The following is a 16995-nucleotide window of genomic DNA, read 5'->3' as shown; positions in this document are numbered from 1 at the left end:
CATGATTAAAAAAAGTTAACATTTTGGGTTCTTTTAAATTTGCCTTCTGGCTTATGAGCCTTTTAGGATACTCAGGACATGTTTTCAAGCTTTTCTTTACAACCACAGGAGTTAGAATCCTGCATTTTTATAAAATCACATGGTATGAGAAGCTAAGGAATTATGAAAATCAACAAATATAATGATAATAATAATTAATAATAATAAAATAAATAAAAAAAATAAATAAAATAATTATAAATAAATTAAATAAAATAAATTATAAATAAATATACTAAAATAAAATAAATACAATTATTAAATAATTATATAAAATTAAAATATAAAATAATTAAAGCTGGTACAGTTTAGATACAGAGTAGGTGCACACACACTGCCTGCCTACGTACATACATGCATAATAGTCATAGATATTCAGGTCAGAAGGGACCATTATGATCATCTAGTCTGACCTCCTGCACAATGCAGGCCACAGAATTTCACCCACCACTACTACGAAAAACCTCTCACCTATGTCTGAGCTATTGAAGTCCTCAAATCGTGGTTTAAAGACTTCAAGGAGCAGAGAATCCTCCAGCAAGTGACCCGTGCCCCATGCTACAGAGGAAGGCGAAAAACCTCCAGGGCCTCTTCCAATCTGCCCTGGAGGAAAATTCCTTCCCGACCCCAAATATGGCGATCAGCTAAACCCTGAGCATATGGGCAAGATTCACCAGCCAGATACTACAGAAAATTCTTTCCTGGGTAACTCAGATCCCACCCCATTTAATATCCCATCACAGGCCACTGGGCCTATTTACCATGAATATTTAATTACCAAAACCATGTTATCCCATCATACCATCTCCTCCATAAACTTATCGAGTTTAATCTTAAAGCCAGATAGATCTTTTGCCCCCACTGCTTCCCTTGGAAGGCTATACCAAAACTTCACTCCTCTGAAGTCAACCCTTAAAGCTTATATGGCTTGTGAAGTAGTCCCAAGCTAATACCTTAAAGAAAAGGTAAAGTTATTGTCAAATAATGTGATAAACTGCTCTATACTTGCCTGTGGGAAACTATGTTCTTTCTTTACTTCTGTGACACTTTTCATCAAGTGCATATTTTTAATTGACAAGATCATTAAATCAGACTAAAGGTTCACTCTCAAATTATATTATTCGTTTATTACTAATGAGGAGAGGGTTTTTTTAAAAACAACAACTCAGGTAATATTTAATATGTTAACATGACTTTAGACTGCATATACATTTGGTGTAAGCTGCGAGCCATCAGAATACAAAATAAAACCATGTGAACTCAAAGATCTGATCTATAATTAAAGACATAATGACCTAAGCACAGAAGCATATAGAAACAGGTTTCAGAGTGGTAGCCATGTTAGTCTGTATCAGCAAAAACAAGGAGTCCTTGTGGCACCTCAGAGACTAACAAATGTATTTGGGAATAGAAATTAGTCATTCTAATCTAGGATGCTGAAGATTGAAAGGACATAAGTATATTTCAAGGATGGATTTAGTCACCAGAATTATTTTCTTCAGACCATTTCTCACATCCCAAATCACCAAAGACACAGATGCACACAGCTAAATATAAACTGCAGCACAGTAACAGAAATGGGGGTTAGGGAATGTCAGTCATTCATCACACATATAGTGTTGATGTGAACTTTAGAAGCACCTATATATATTCAACCAGAAATAGAGACAAAACCAACAGTCTTCTTTAGCTTGTACTCTCAGTTAAATTGCTCATGTGACAGATACTACAGAGGGAATAGACACATTGCTGGGGGAAAGTATTAATATAAGAGGTATTTTTCAAGTACATTATGTGCCACAGAGCCAGCTAGTCTCAACCTCTGACATGTTTTCAGAAAGCTATGGAGAGATTTCTCAAAGGTGCTGCTCAAGAAAGAGATGCATGGAAACATTTTAAGTGATTTATTATAAGAGTCTTTGTTGGTTCTCTTACTTAAAGAAAATTATAGCAATGATGCTTGAAGCAATTTGTGAAGAACAGAAAAGTCTGGCCCACAGCCTTGAGCTCCTGTTCTGTAAATCCCTCTTTGTGTCTGTACACTGTGTTTCTACAGGAGAAAAATCAATAAAGTATTCTTATAAACTCATAAAACAGGATTAATACAGAGAATTCTTTACCTTCCAAAATTTGTTTTCAACCCACTGTTGGCTTTAAATACACTAAACCCATTGTACCCTACTAGACTAAGGTTTCTGGAAAAAACTTCTAATGTACATACGATGTTTATTACATTAGTTGATCCTATTATTTCTTACATACCTCTCTTAGTGAGCCATGGGGCTTTGTAACCCATCAACATGTCTCAGTGCTGACATGGAAGCACCATCTCCAAAGGCAAGAGGGTTGCTCAAGCTCCGTACCCATTCATGCTTTGCTGAGGGTACTAACAATGGTGCTATGAACATGGTTTTATGAGGTGAATAAGTGGCACTTAGGAACCTGGTAGAAAGTCATCAACTCATTTCACACAGACCAGTTATTAGTCAGTAATAATGACTTTCAGTCACTGCCAGTTTGGACTGATCTGAACCTGAGACTTAGTGGAAAATGGGTCTATATTCCATAACAACTGAGATATAAAAATCAAAGGAGCTACAAATGAAATTTTAGAAAGAAATTGTCTACATATGACATTCCGCAGTCTTATATAATGGTGGAGGAGAATTTGAAGAGGGATTCACAGAATGTATAACATGAACAATGTTCTGCATGTCTGAGATCAGAATATAAGTTCAACTAAACAGCTGCCAAAATGAAAACTATGATAAATTCCATAACAATAGACTAACTAATAGGAGACATATCACATGTCAAAGCATTAGATAATTCTTCAGGGAACATGAATAAGGATTACAATATGAATGATATCTGAATACAGGTATTTGATGGCATTTAGAAAAAGAAATATTGCTGTTTTAGGGCAGGAATTGAAAATAATTCTAGATTGGAAATAATTATCTCTATTTAGATTGCTTTAAGAACGGTTTCATGTACCAGTGTTTTGTTTTCATCTTTTGAAAAAGCTTGCCCATACAATATTATGTTCTGTCAACTTTTCTATAAACTTTTCTCAAACATTTATAATATTTATACTCACTTATACACACACTTCCATTATATAGCTGGAAAGTTTCAGCCCAAAATGTAAATGTTTCAGAAATCTACAAATGTATGAAAAGAGGGATTGGTCATTCAAATGGTTTGGGGCTTTGTCGTTAGGTACTACAAAGCACTAGCTATTGCAGACACTGCATGGATAAAGCATTGGTCACCCAAGGATCTCAAAAGTATTTTAGAAACATTAATTAATCCTTCACAAACCAACCCAGCTCCTCTTTCCACCTCCCACTCCAAGGAGGTAGAGCAGCATTGATTTTTTTCTAGTACGTAGATGGATAAATTGAGGCACAGAAAGGTTAAGGGCTAGTTTGTGTCATTAAGGCAAAACCCAAAGCAGGAGAGGAGTAGCATGACTTCAGGGGGAACTCTGGTGGGGATTGGGCCTCTAGGCTGCCTGGTACACAGCTCAGGAAGGTTTCACAACCCCCTTTATCCTTTAGGATGGTGAAGCCTGCTCTCCTTGGTGCAACATACATCCCACATGTGCTTAGATGTCAGCTTTTTGGAGCAGGAACTGTCTTTTTTGTTCCATGGTTCATACAGCACCTAGCACAATGGGGTCCTGGTCCATGGCTGGGGCACCTGGGTGCTTCAATAATACAAATAATAAATAATAATGATAGATACATATTATATGTCTAGGCTTTTCTATGGTACTGATCACCAGGGAATCTGCACAGCTTATCTATATTAACGAATGTGCTGTAAGGATACACTCGGGGGGGGGGAGGGACCAACGATTAACCAAATGTTACAGATCAAGGCACACAGAACTCATATGACATAGCTGAGCAGGGAGCCAAACTGCAGTTGTCCATCAGGCATCAGTAACAATCTTACAAAACTGAACATTGTAATAAGGCATGTCACATTTTTAAGTGCAACTGTCATCTCCTGGATCATATGCAGGAAAGCACCGAGTTTCTTCCACAGTATATATTTACAGAGACTATTAACCAGCAATCTGCTACTCACCTCTACTGCAATCCACTCTTACAATAACTACGGACAAATAAACAAACAGACATGAGCCTGGCCATCACTCTAGTGTGCTGTATACTTATAAAGGATTATGTACCAGAATCTTAGATATCTAATTTACTGCTTTAATTTGAATTTCTAATTTGAAGTTTGCCTATTTCCAGGGAAAAAAAGAAAGAAAAGCTCACTTTCCACAGTCTTCCCTCATGGGGTTAAAGAGGGTCTATTTGTTATTAGTAAGTTTATCTGTATTATACACTCCAACTAGATAATACCTTAATGAGCATGAAAGACATTTGTCTTTCTAAAGGACAGTGTGTTAGGATCCATCCCACTTTCTCCCTATAACTAAAAGGCTGTGTCTATAGCTGTTACCCCCATCAATAGGGAAGATTAAGCACAGGCAGTTAAAGAGGCAGAACGCTGGATGGAGACTTGCAATCCCATAAGGATGCTTCTCTGACCAGCAAAACACTACTGCTAGAACAAGGGAATTAACCAGCATCTCTGACAAAGAGAAGTTCTTTTCTCTATCTTGTCCATTTAAATTGCAAGCTCTTTGAAGCAGGGACTGTGTCTCATTATATTTCTGTACTGCGCTTAGTATAACATGGCTTCAATCCCCCATTGGGGCCTCTCAGCACTATGATAACAAAATGATAATGCTATTTAATTGAGTTAATAATTAGCACTAAAGAATGAATCTGTAGAAAGTTATTCCTGCTTGTTACATCCCTCTAATATATGATGCTTAGGCATTGCACTTGCTTTCAAAATTCCAGAATCCACGCAAACCTAATGCACTATCTATATACAATTGTTAAATAACTAATACTAATATCCAGTATTGGCTGCACTGAAATCTCACCCCCTTCACTAGTGAGTGTTAATAGACAACTTGGCTTTCATCATTTTAAGGAATGTATACCAAGGACAATTGTTTAATTGTTTAACAACTTACTCCACTTTATTAAAATTGTACTATGAATAAGTAAACCAAGTCAATAATAACAATTCTATTATAATAATGAACTTTCAACACACCTAAAAGACCAGTAACTTATATAAACATTCTCCTAAAGCCCAGTAACTTATATAAACTTCTAATAGCCATAGTGTACAAGCAAATAATTCTGTGATTCATGCAAAAAGTGAGTTTGTTATAATAACTTGATTTTTTCATCAGTTATCTCCCTGCTCTGGATCTTCCAGAGTGTTCTGTCTTTTAGGGCCCTGTCCGTAAACACTGCTGAGTGTATTGTTGGAAGGAATCTTATAGAAGACAACAACATTCCAGTAGTAAACTCTATGCCTGGTAGAAAATGTCTGAATACCCTGGGCTGTAAGTACTGCAAAGCCGGGGCTATCTTTACTTTTACAGTGCCCAGCATATTCTCAGTGCTTAATAAATGATGATTGTACATCATCAATTTCAGGGGGCAACAAATGGCTCAGATGGTGCCTGGACCATGAAGAGGGATTAACTTTACTTGTATCTGTTTGGGAAAAGAAGTAAACCTAGAAAAGCCTCCACTTTAAATACATAAGAACACAAGAGCTGCCACAGTTGGCCAGACCATGTTCCATCTTGCCCTGTCTCTGGCAGTGGCCCATACCAGAGCTTCAGGGTCAGTGTACAGAACAGGGCAATTATGGAGTAATCCACCCCTGTTGTCCACTCACGACTTCTGAGTCAGAGGCTTACGGTTGCCCGAGTATGGGGTTGCAACCGTGATCATCTTGGTTACACATTGATGGACATAACCTCCATGAACATAACCAGTTCTTTTCTGAACACAGTTATACTTTTGGCCATCACAACATCCCATGGCAATGAGTTCCACAGGTTAGTTGTGCGTTATATGAAAAAGTACTTCCTCGTTTGTATTAAACCTGCTGTCTATTAATTTAATTAGGTGACCCCTCTCTATTCATTTTTTCCCACACCATTCTTGATTTTATAGACTCTATCATACCCCTACTTAGTCATCTCTTTCCTAAGCTGAACAGCCCTAATCTTTTTAGTCTTTCTTCATATGGAAGCCATTCCATACCCCTGATCATCTTTGGTGCCCTTCTCTGAATCTTTTTCATTTCCACTATGTCCTTTTTGAGTTGGGGCAATCAGAACTGGACACAGTATTCAAAGTGTGGATGCACCCTGGACTTATATAATGGCATTATGATATTTTCTGTCTTATTTTCTATCCCTTTCTTAATAGATCCTAACATACTGTTAGACATTTTTTGACCGTTGAGCAGAACTTTTTAGTGAACTATCTATAGTGACTCCAAGTTCTCTTTCTTGGGTGCTAACAGCTATTTTAGAACCTATCACTGTATATGTGTGTGTGTGTGTACACACAGTTATTTCCAATCTGCATTACTTTGCACTTATCAATATTAAATTTCATCTGCCATTTTGTTGTGCAGTCACCAGTTTTGTGGGAGCCCTCTGTAACTCCTCGGAGTCAGCTTTTGACTTAACTGTCTTGAATAATTTCATGTCATCTGCAAACTTTGTTACCTCACTATTCATCCCCTTTTCCAGATCATTAATGAATATGTTCAACAGCACAGGTCCCAGTACTGATCCCTGGGGGACCCTGCTGTTCACCTCTCTCCACTGTGAAAACTGACCATTTATTCCTACCCTTTGTGGAAATATAGTATATATTCAGCAGGCAGGCTGCTACTTCTGTAAAGGTTTCAAGACCTGGGTGAAAGCAAGGACATTTCATTTCCCTCATTGGTGCAAACCTTGAGAACAATGCAATGTGTCTATCATATTAAAAAGAATAAATATTTGTCAGGCAGAAGGTAGCTCTGTAGAATTAACTTGGTGACCAAAAGCCATTATTGCCTCTTATTATCTGCACTTGTTAAAGAAATACCTCCCCCCATGGTTGTTCATCCTGAAGGTCATGCATATTTGATAAGATCCACATTTCAGGTGTTGGGTGGATTTTGATTTGAAACAAAATAGGAAATATGTTTAAATTCAGAGACTGAAGAAGAGATTAGTAGAATCAATGTGCGTGTGTGCGTGCGTGTGCGCATACACAGCGTCTTTAGGCACAGAGAGGATTTCAAGTTCTGTTAATTTATTGTCAGTACATCACAAAACAACTCAGGACGAAGGAGTTGGAAAGAGAAGGGCAGTCTCACACAGAATCTTCAGAACTGCAATGCCCAAGAACAATGTAGCTGAGATAAGGAGTGCTGTCTTACCTCAGAATTTCCTTGCTTTGCATTTTTCGTGATCTTCACCTTATCAGAGGCTAGTGTAGAATTCTATTTTCTAGCCAAGCAAAAACATAATCTAGATAAATGAAATTTATTAATTTACTGCCTGCCTGAAAGACTCCTGAATCTGGATAGTTACATTGACCGTTACATCTGGCCTAAGAGAAAAATGAAATCTGGCTGCCTGCTTCAGTTTCCTTGTGAATGCCACTGCAGGGAAAAAATAAAATAAATAAACAAAAGGATGATTTGCCCATCTGCCACATTTTGCTAAATCTTTCTTCCTGCTTCTCTCAGTGAGCTGTGGCCCAGACTGTCCATAACGAAGACCCTCTGGAGAATAAAAAAGAAACTCCTGCAGTCAGAGGGACTGATATAATCTTTCCCCTTTCTTCTGGTGCTTTCTTCACCTTATCAGCATTACCTAGCATTATCTGGGTTTAGCCTCAGTCAGCTAGCTTTTAATCTAGATAGCAGGTAAGTCTTTCTACACCAAATGACAGATCGGAGAATATAGAGTTGAGTGTCATCTGCATACTGAAAATACTGCAGCCCACACTTTCTTGCTAACCTTCTTAAATCCCATACACACTCAGCAGAAGAGGCAGAAAAGCTGCCCAAATACGACTCTGAGATCTCCCACAAAGAAGAGAAAGCTCTCAAGCAATTCCATTTTCTCTTGCTGGTTCTACAAACTCATCATCCATATTTCATGGTCAATGGTATTAGAGGCATCTGACAGACCTAAAAGAATCAGCACAAATATCTGATCTTTATTTATCACCAGGAGGAGATTCTGTGTATGTACAGAGCCTAGCACAACTTTAGCACCTAACACCACTAGTGGTGTTAAGTGCTAAAGTATACAAATTAATAATAAGAAAGAAAACAGGCTTCATCTCTGTATCATACTCAGGATGAAGTTCTCATTAAATAGGGCCAAGGAAATCCAAGGAATCTAGACTTTCTTCACACTCAGCTTTTCAACAAGCAAAGAGTCCTGTGGCACCTTATAGACTAATAAGCGTATTGGAGCATACGCTTTCGTGGGTGAATACTCACTTCGTCAGATGCAACCAGATAAGGTATATTTGAGAAAAGACGATAACTGGAGAGGTTGATGTCCTCAAGCAATTAACTGAACAAAGACCTAAAGTTGTTCCATTAGCAGATGCTACATCTTTCCCCACCTTGAGTAAGAATTGAAAATCAACTCCAGTAAAGCTCTGAAACCTCCATGTTGGCTTACCCCAGCCAAGAGAAACAGGGATTTAACTCTCAGCCCACACATCCTCCATTGTCTCCAGAACCTCAGTGAGAGGCACTGCTGAAACCCAAGCAGAAAGCTTCAGCTTTTATGCCAGCAACCCAGGCCTCTACTAAGTTAGTGGTAGATAGCTAAAGCAGACTCTATGAAACCTTACCTGCAAAATAACATGCAAATTCCTCAGTGAGAGATACGCCATCACCAGATGCAAGTTAGCTAGATTAACCACCCAGTACAGTTCTGCCCAACAAATGCTATGCTATAGTGAAGGTGAAGTTACTCTTCTTCAAAGCCATGAAATAATCTTTTCAAAACCTTTTTGTGATACCATTGGTCACAGTGAGAAAGACTTCTGCCACCAATGCTATATCATTGTCTCCTCCTGTTTCATCAGTGGCAGACAATCAAAATACCATTGTGACCAGCAAATTTAAATGGCTACTTCCCTGATTTCAACAGCCACTGCATCAATAGTTTAGGATAACAGTTCATTATAAAATGCCCCCACCATCCACTGGCTGAGTGGCCTGTGGATAAGGTAATGCTCTACTTCAGAGACTTCTGAAACCTAGCACACTCCCATTAGTCACCGAGGATGGCTATCAAAAGAAGACCTTTACTCTGGTCCCAGAACTGAAGAGATAGTCTATGACCTCTAAGAATTGCTATACTGGGTCAGACCAGTTACACATCTAATTTGGTACCTGCCTCTGACACTGGCCAGTACAAAGTGCTCCAGAGAAAAAGTACAAAACAACAACCTCCTCCTCATCCAAAGTTCAACACTTTGGAATAATGTGCCATAGGGGAATCCTTGTTTTCCCAACCCCCGCCCCCCATCAGTCAACAATTGGCTGATGCTCTGAAGCAGGAAGGTTTATATCTCTTTTTGCATCCCATCTAACATAAATGTGGATCTTCTTAACCACATTTGGCCAAACCTTTTTTGAATCCTACTAAAAGTCTTGGCCTCAACAATATCATCCAGCAGCAAGTTCCACAGATTAGTTACCCTGTTACCTTTAATTCCATCCCAAAACCCAAATTCCAGTGTTTGGCCAGCTGAATGTTGAGCCAGAAACTATCTGGGACAGTCCCATGGTTGTCATGGTGGCCATAGGATCTTAAGCTAACTCTGAAGAGCTGTCTGACAATGCCTAGGCAGGTGGTGAGCTGAGGCTACTACTTGGTAAAATGAACTTGTTAAGCATACTATTACCTCACCTTATCCCCTGTCCTTTTCTATTGCTGTATCTTGTCACACTCCTAGACTGTCAGGTCTCTGAGGCAGGAACTTTCTTAAGCCTGATCTACTCTTAAAACTTAGGTCAACGTAGGTACAGTGCTCAGTGCTGTAAAAATTGCAGACCTAACCTCCGGTGTAAATGCAGCTACGTTGATGGAAGAATGCTTCTGCCAACCTAGCTACCATTGCTCAAGGAGGTGGTGTTCCTACACGGATGGAAAAACTCCTTCCATTGCTGTAGTCTGTGTCTACGCTACAGGGTTGCTACTGCCCCATAGTGCCCACAGCGTAGAAGACATGGCCTTAAAGTTATGTCTCTGTGCAGTGCCATGCACAATGGGGCACCTGATCCTTTATTGAGGCCTGTAGGCATTACCATAATACAAATAATTAAGAATTGTCAGACACACAGATAATGAAGTCACCCAGGACACTTTCTTTTAGCAACTCCAGTACCTCTGCAGAAGTAAGTTCCATCAGCAATTTGTACATTAATGCAGGACCCATCTTAATTCCATCCTGTGACTTCCATACGAGCTGGGTACTCTTTAAAATCTAGTTCTGGAATGGGAAGCCATCTGTGTTTAGAGCCAGATGCAGCCAAAGCTACATGATTCATACTAAATGGGTATCAAAATAAACCACACAAATACAGACAAAGAATCAGACAGACAATGAAAAATAACGTTTCCATGAAGGCAGAAGCAACAGAGAGCATATCCATATATATTCAGTAGGTATATACATGCTTTACTACACTGGAGGTTGTTTCCAGTATGCAGACTTAACATTTCATAAGGTCAATATTGTATCCTGACCACGTCTTTTCCTGTAACTAATCCTCACTTTAGGGTTGAAGATTCTAGATTTACTAGCCATTCTGGATACAGGTGGGTGGCTAAGAGGCGTGCAGTTGCTCCAGCCTAAATTCACTAAAATATGATCATAGCCTCTAAAAAGCCCCTTTCAGCATAATAGCCATTTTCAAAAGATACTAAAATAAACACATTCCTTTCAAAGGAACCAGCCATCCCTTAAAAAAAATCAGAGCTTCCCAGGGTTTTTTTTAAGTATCAGAAGACCACCTAATAAGCCCATCAGAAGATTTAGTTGTAACATGCAAGTAGCTGTGATGGTAATAAAAACCAATCTCATCAGTTGTACTCTTTGAAGTTGAATGGATAACATACCAACTCTGACACAAAGATCATGACTACATTCAATTTTGGACTAGGATCCATCTACATGCATTTCCCCACACATAGGGCAAGATTTTGGAAGTTAGCTCCCATGTATTTGTTAATAAAAGTGAGCCCAATTCACCCTTGGGGTAACTCCAAGAACATCACTGAGTTACACCAGGGATGAATCTGGCAGAGTCTGTCCATCTTCATCATGACTGATAGTACATGATGACAGTGAGGACACACGTACTATCACATCTATAGAGTCTATCCCCAGTCCCAAAAGCTATTCCTCGTTTAAATAATTATTCGAACAAATGGCCCAAAGAGAACAAGATGAATGTGCGAACATCAGTTTTCTTTGTCTGCTGTTACTTTGTAAATATCCACATAGGGTATGTATCCACAGATGATTCGTTACACTTCTTGCACATGTCTTCCACACACTCATCTTCACCATAGTGTTTTGTGATACTGGTCCCTTTGAAAGTGTAACTGCAATGCCCAGTTATTGAGAAGGCTAATTTTCTAGCAGAGATTAACACAAGTATAGTAGGAAGTCAACTATGCTGGGAAGTCTTCCTGCATATACGTTAGATAATGATATGCTCAGGAGAATAAACTTTCTTTCTTCTGAAGAACAATAAAAGAATCTAATCCCATTATGATATGTAAATTACTTTACAAATGCCATTATTTGGCATTGGTACAGATCTTCAAACCCTACCTAGCACCAAATCAACAGAACACAAATCAAAAAAAAATTTAAGGTCATGGTTGGCAGAAGTCCTACCACTTTTACATTGCACAGAAATCTCCTGAAATGTTTCCCTCTATTCTCATCACCACACCTCAAAAGTGTCCCTTGCTCTTCAACTTCATACAGAAAAAAAAAAAGGACTACCTCCCTGTCATAAGTAAATATGAACATTCTTTAAACAAGGGGAAGTAACAGAATTCCTTCACTAATCGAAGAGATGAAATCATATGTCTAAATGCAACTCAACACACTTAAAAAAACAAACAAACAAACAAACAAACAGTTGAATGGCGTCTACAGAATTTTGGTATTTTCTGTTTGTTCTTTAATAGCTAGCTGAGACAAAAGTACAGAAGTTTTTCATAGAACAACTTCATTCAAAGCTGAGGATTCCCTGTAGCTGGAAATACGATTCGCACAGTGCAGTGCACTGAAATAATTCATGTCTTGCATTGTTCATTATGAACACAAATTCTCTGTAAGTGGGTTCCCTGTACATTAGGATTCCCAGTTACCAAACGTATTAACGTGTACATGGTTCAGCCTGAAAAGATATATTATGTTGTCCATTAACGGATTCACATCATAATTAGTTCACATGCTACACAGACACTGGGACAGTTTAACTGAAGAAAGCCAGTACATTCTGAGACAATAAGGTGGATTTGTGAGTGTTTGAACACAGGAATAAAGAATTGCCAGTGCAAATAAGACAAAATACCTAGTCTCAAAGCACAGACAGAACAAAAGAAAAATCCATATGTTTCACATATCAGAAATATAACCTCAAATCACAGGATTGCAGTTACCAATGCTCAAGGAAATTAGACTGTCTGCTCAGCACCCCACTTCAAGTCCTATCATGCTACTCAGGACAGCACTTTGCTCCAGCTGGCATGTGTCCAGACTTTAACTGTGCTGGCATTTGTTTCTAGAAAAGCAGAGAGGGGAAAACTGGTTTAAATATATCTCAGCAGTCTTCAGCAGAAACTTTTGCTGAAGAGTGTAGCATTAAGATAAGCTATTGAATCAGCAATGCCTTCATCATTATATGTCTTTGTGCTCCATAAGATACTTTTGGATTCAGAGAACATTTTCAGTACTAAATCTGGAGAATTGCACAAAATATAAATTAGGTCATCTATGTTTTCAGTCTGTATTTAAAAAAAGAAACCAGATCTCTATTAAAGCTAAGATGTGTCAGTCTTCCGGAGTTTTACAAATATCAAGCTATTTAAAAACTACCAAAGTAATTTGCTTTTCTATACAATTATTAATTTTGAACCAGCAAGAAAAGGAACAGTTGTTAACTATTGAGATGAGACAGTCTCATATCAGTCCTGAACAAGTTTGGCTTAGAAATCATATGAGTGGAAGATAAAAAGAAACAGTCTGGGTTAAATATAAGCAACTGTGATTTATTTCCCTTTAGCACTGATGTTATAAATTTGCAATTTAAGGGTCTGATCCTGAGAGATACCAAATATCCACAACATCCTTTGATTTCAGTGGAAGTTGTGGGTGCTCAGAACTTCCCCATGTCTGGTCCTATATTATTGTGATAAAGCAAAGATTTAAGAGATACACAGAACTGGCACAAAACCTCACAGAAAACAAATTTCCAAGTCACATACCCTAGATTATACAGAAAGTGAATTTCAAATTTGTGCATATAAATAGCCAACCCAGAAGGGCTTGTGTAGACTTTCAGAGAACAGAAACAATACCATGCAATCTTCTATGCCCCTCCCTCAGTCCTCTGTAGTACTGGAAGATCTCATGAACATTCATCCTCTCAGCACCAGTATCACTCCCATTTTACAGACTGGGAACCAAGGCACAGAGAAATATGTCAGTGTTGCCAACTCTCACTATATTTGTTGTTTTTCTCAAAGCCCCAATTCCTGAAGTCAGGTGATTACATGAGACTCTTACCTTTCCTTTAAAAAGAGTCCATTTCTAGCCCTCATGGTTTCAGAGTAGAGCTTGAAAACATGAAGTCTAGAGGCTCTAAAAACAGAAGGCACATTTTAAACAAGAAATGTTGGTTTATTTTTAAATTACTCTCATAACTTTTGAACAGTGCTGGCAATATCAAGATTTTCAAAAAGACCTCAGCACCAGGTTTTCAAAATGTAGCCATAAGTATCACAGGGGGAGCTACTGTGTGCTAGGTACTTTTAAAAGTCTGGTTCCAATTGTGGAATTCTGAAAACCTGACCCTAAGGGACTAGAGCAAGGTCTTTGGAGTCCAAATCCAAAGCTGTAAGCACAAGATTATCTTTCCTTCTAACCAATCACCACTAATCAAGTTATTTTGAGTAGCAATTATTGTATATTCACAGGAAACTATTCTTAGTCCAATCAGAGTTCATAAATTTTCAAACAAACTGAACAAAAACATGTTAATCTTGAATAATGTAATTGAAAAAGTCAATAATCTGCTTGTGGATATTCCAAGAGCAGAAAAATAAATTATATCATTTGTTGCCAGGTATTCACTCAGTTCTACCTCAAGTACTATAAACAAACAAGATTTTGCATCTTTAAAAAAAAAAAAAAGATTAAAAAGGTAGAATGTTTAGTATCTAAGTTAAAGAATGGAATGATGTAGTCAGTCTACAGGAACTCAGTCTTAAATAGACACATTTGAGGTGGATCTTCTCTTACACTGATATTTGGTGTATCACAACATGTGTTATTCAAAATAAACAGGAGCAATCAAGTGAAGAATAGCCTGCACCTGCTTCACAAAGTTCCTATTAAGATTTTCACATATTACTCTAACTGCAGGAAAAACAGAGAGTAAGACTTGCTAGCTCCAGAGAATTGAATCAAATAAATGACAGGTGGAAACCAAACAAGTTTTGCTAGATGTGAAGTTAATATAAAAACCCAGGAGAAAAGGAGGAGAAGGAAAAAGGGAGCAAAGCTTATGCAAGTTCCTTTAAAAAGAAGCTACTTGAGTCAGCTACCATTTTTCCTTCTTTTTAATTTACATTCATGCCATGCATCCAGAAACTTACAATGTGAAAAGGAGAAGAAGGAACGGGTTACTTTGGCCAGTGCTATGTACCAACTAATTGTTCTTTCAGGGAATACTTTTGTTCAAAACAAAACATCAGAACATGAAATTCAGGGCACAAAAATAGGAAGAAATAATTTATCATTAGAGGTTTTGAACTCCCTAACATTTGTATCAATTCTTCCACCTCCAAGATAACCAGAGGGTAAAGAAACACAACTCAATGCCACACTTGAGTCCCAAGGCTGATTTGTATTTCTTTTTTTTTAAAGAGAAGGCAACAGAGTTTAAAAGAAACCTATTAAATCATTTTGCATGATGGTGGTTACTGGAAAAGTTACAGAATAAGAGTGATAGGAAAGAAAGGAAAGAGATTAAAGTTAGATGAGATAAAGACAGAAAAATTAGAAAAAATGTAAAATCCAAACCCTTAAAAAAAATGGGAAAAAATGTTTCAGAGGAATGTGGCTCCATTTTATCCAATATCCTCGTCTTTCATAGTGGCCAGAACTGGATGCTTCAGAGGAAAGTGCAAGAAACTCTGTAGTGAACAATTAAGGAATAATCTACCCACAGGGGAAGTTTCTTCTTAAACTCTCTCAGTGGAAGTTTGTTTATGCCCAGAAGCACAAGTGTTGAGATACTTTATAAAATCTCATCCTATCTAATGAAAACAGCAGATGCTCTCAGTATCTACTTACTTATCGAATCCTCTGTAAAATATTGCTAAACTCTTGCCGTAGTGAGTTCCACAGGTTACATATGCATTGGGTAAAAAAAGCATTTAATCAATGTCGTATTTGTTGCCTTTCCATTTCACTGACTGTCCCCTTGATCTTGTATTATGAGAAAGGGTAAGAGCACTTAATTCACCTTCTCTATGCAATTGGTTAAAGGCAACATTTCACTAAAAAGGAAAAGGCAGGAGAAAGTGTTGGGAGGAGAGTGGTGTTGTGGCAGGCTCTCTCCAAAACAGAGAAAAGGCCAGTGTGGTGTGTACATCATCTGATAATAAGCCTCCCCCACCAAAAATACCTCAGGCAGGGGCTGGGCAGAGAAATCTCTGAGCAGCAGCTCCCAACGCCCACAGGAAAAAGTTTGCAAAGAGGCAGCAGGAAAATAAGTTACATTAATAATAAATAACATGCAGCCAAAAGCCAGGGAGAAAGCCAGGGCACAAACCGGTGTAACTCCAGTCCCACCTCCTCTAAAAATCAGATAAACTCCAGGTCCCCTCACACTGCCACACAAACAAGATTCACTCCAGCCCCAGCCCTCCAGATCAGTCAGTCCAGCCCCCACCCACATAAGCCAGAATCTCTCCAGCCTCCCTGTCCCTCCATAGGCTCCTCAGTGCCCTCTCCTACTAACCAGTCACTCCAGCCCCCTCCCACGAACTAGAGTCACACTCGTCTACACCAATCCAGCAACTCCTGCCCCCTCCATCTCCCGACCTGGAGTCACTCCTGCCCCCTCCCGCGAATTAGATTCACACTAGTCTACCTCAGTCCAGTCCTTCCAGCCCCTCCCCGCATGCCTCCGAAGTCACTCCAGCCCCGCAGCACAAACCAGAGCCACTCCTGCCCCCTCCGCCCTCTCCCAAATCGGAGTCACTCCTGCCCCTCCACCCCGCACAAACCGAAAGCCATTCCTGCCCTTTGCCCTCAAAACCAGTTTCACTCCAGCCCCATGGCCAGTCTTGTGGCACCCCAAAGGGGGTGGGGGCACCTCCCCTCAGGGACCCCATCCCATCCCTGCCCTCTCACCTGCCCTCCCCGCCGGACTCCCCGGGCTGCGCTGGGCTCAGGCGGCCGGGGCTGCGTGTTGCTACCGTTGGCAAGTAACAGTCTCCAGGACTACGGTCACTATGGCGCCTCGCGCGGGGTCTCGAGGCAACTGTTGCTACCCTCTCGCCTGACGTCACATGCAGGCCGCGCCCTCTTCTCGAGGGAGGGAGGGGGTCTGGGTTCCGCGGCGGCTGGTTGGCCCTAGGGCTGTCGCTCACATAGAAGGCGGGGCGGGCCGCGGCCAATCATGTGGGGGTAGGGGTGGGGCCGGGAGTTGGCGCGCGCTTTGGCGCTTCAACTGGAGGGAGGAGAGACCGTGCAGGAGTGGGAGGGGCCA

At 39.6% G+C, this 16995-nt stretch overlaps 1 protein-coding gene across 1 annotated transcript in view; it reads right to left on the bottom strand.

Moving 5' to 3' along the window:
* The window catches only part of RFX2 (regulatory factor X2), a 98835-nt gene extending 82113 nt beyond the window's left edge, over positions 1-16722 (bottom strand). Inside the window, exon 1 of the mRNA XM_073323868.2 lies at positions 16638-16722. The gene's annotated coding sequence lies outside the window, so the exon portion shown is untranslated. The remainder of the gene's footprint in view (positions 1-16637) is intronic.
* Positions 16723-16995: the final 273 nt, after the last annotated feature.

This window comes from Lepidochelys kempii, chromosome 25 (genome assembly GCF_965140285.1).
Source record: "Lepidochelys kempii isolate rLepKem1 chromosome 25, rLepKem1.hap1, whole genome shotgun sequence".
NCBI lineage: Eukaryota > Metazoa > Chordata > Testudines > Cheloniidae > Lepidochelys > Lepidochelys kempii.
Note: the sequence above shows the minus strand (reverse complement) of the source record. Positions and strands in the feature narration are given on the sequence as shown.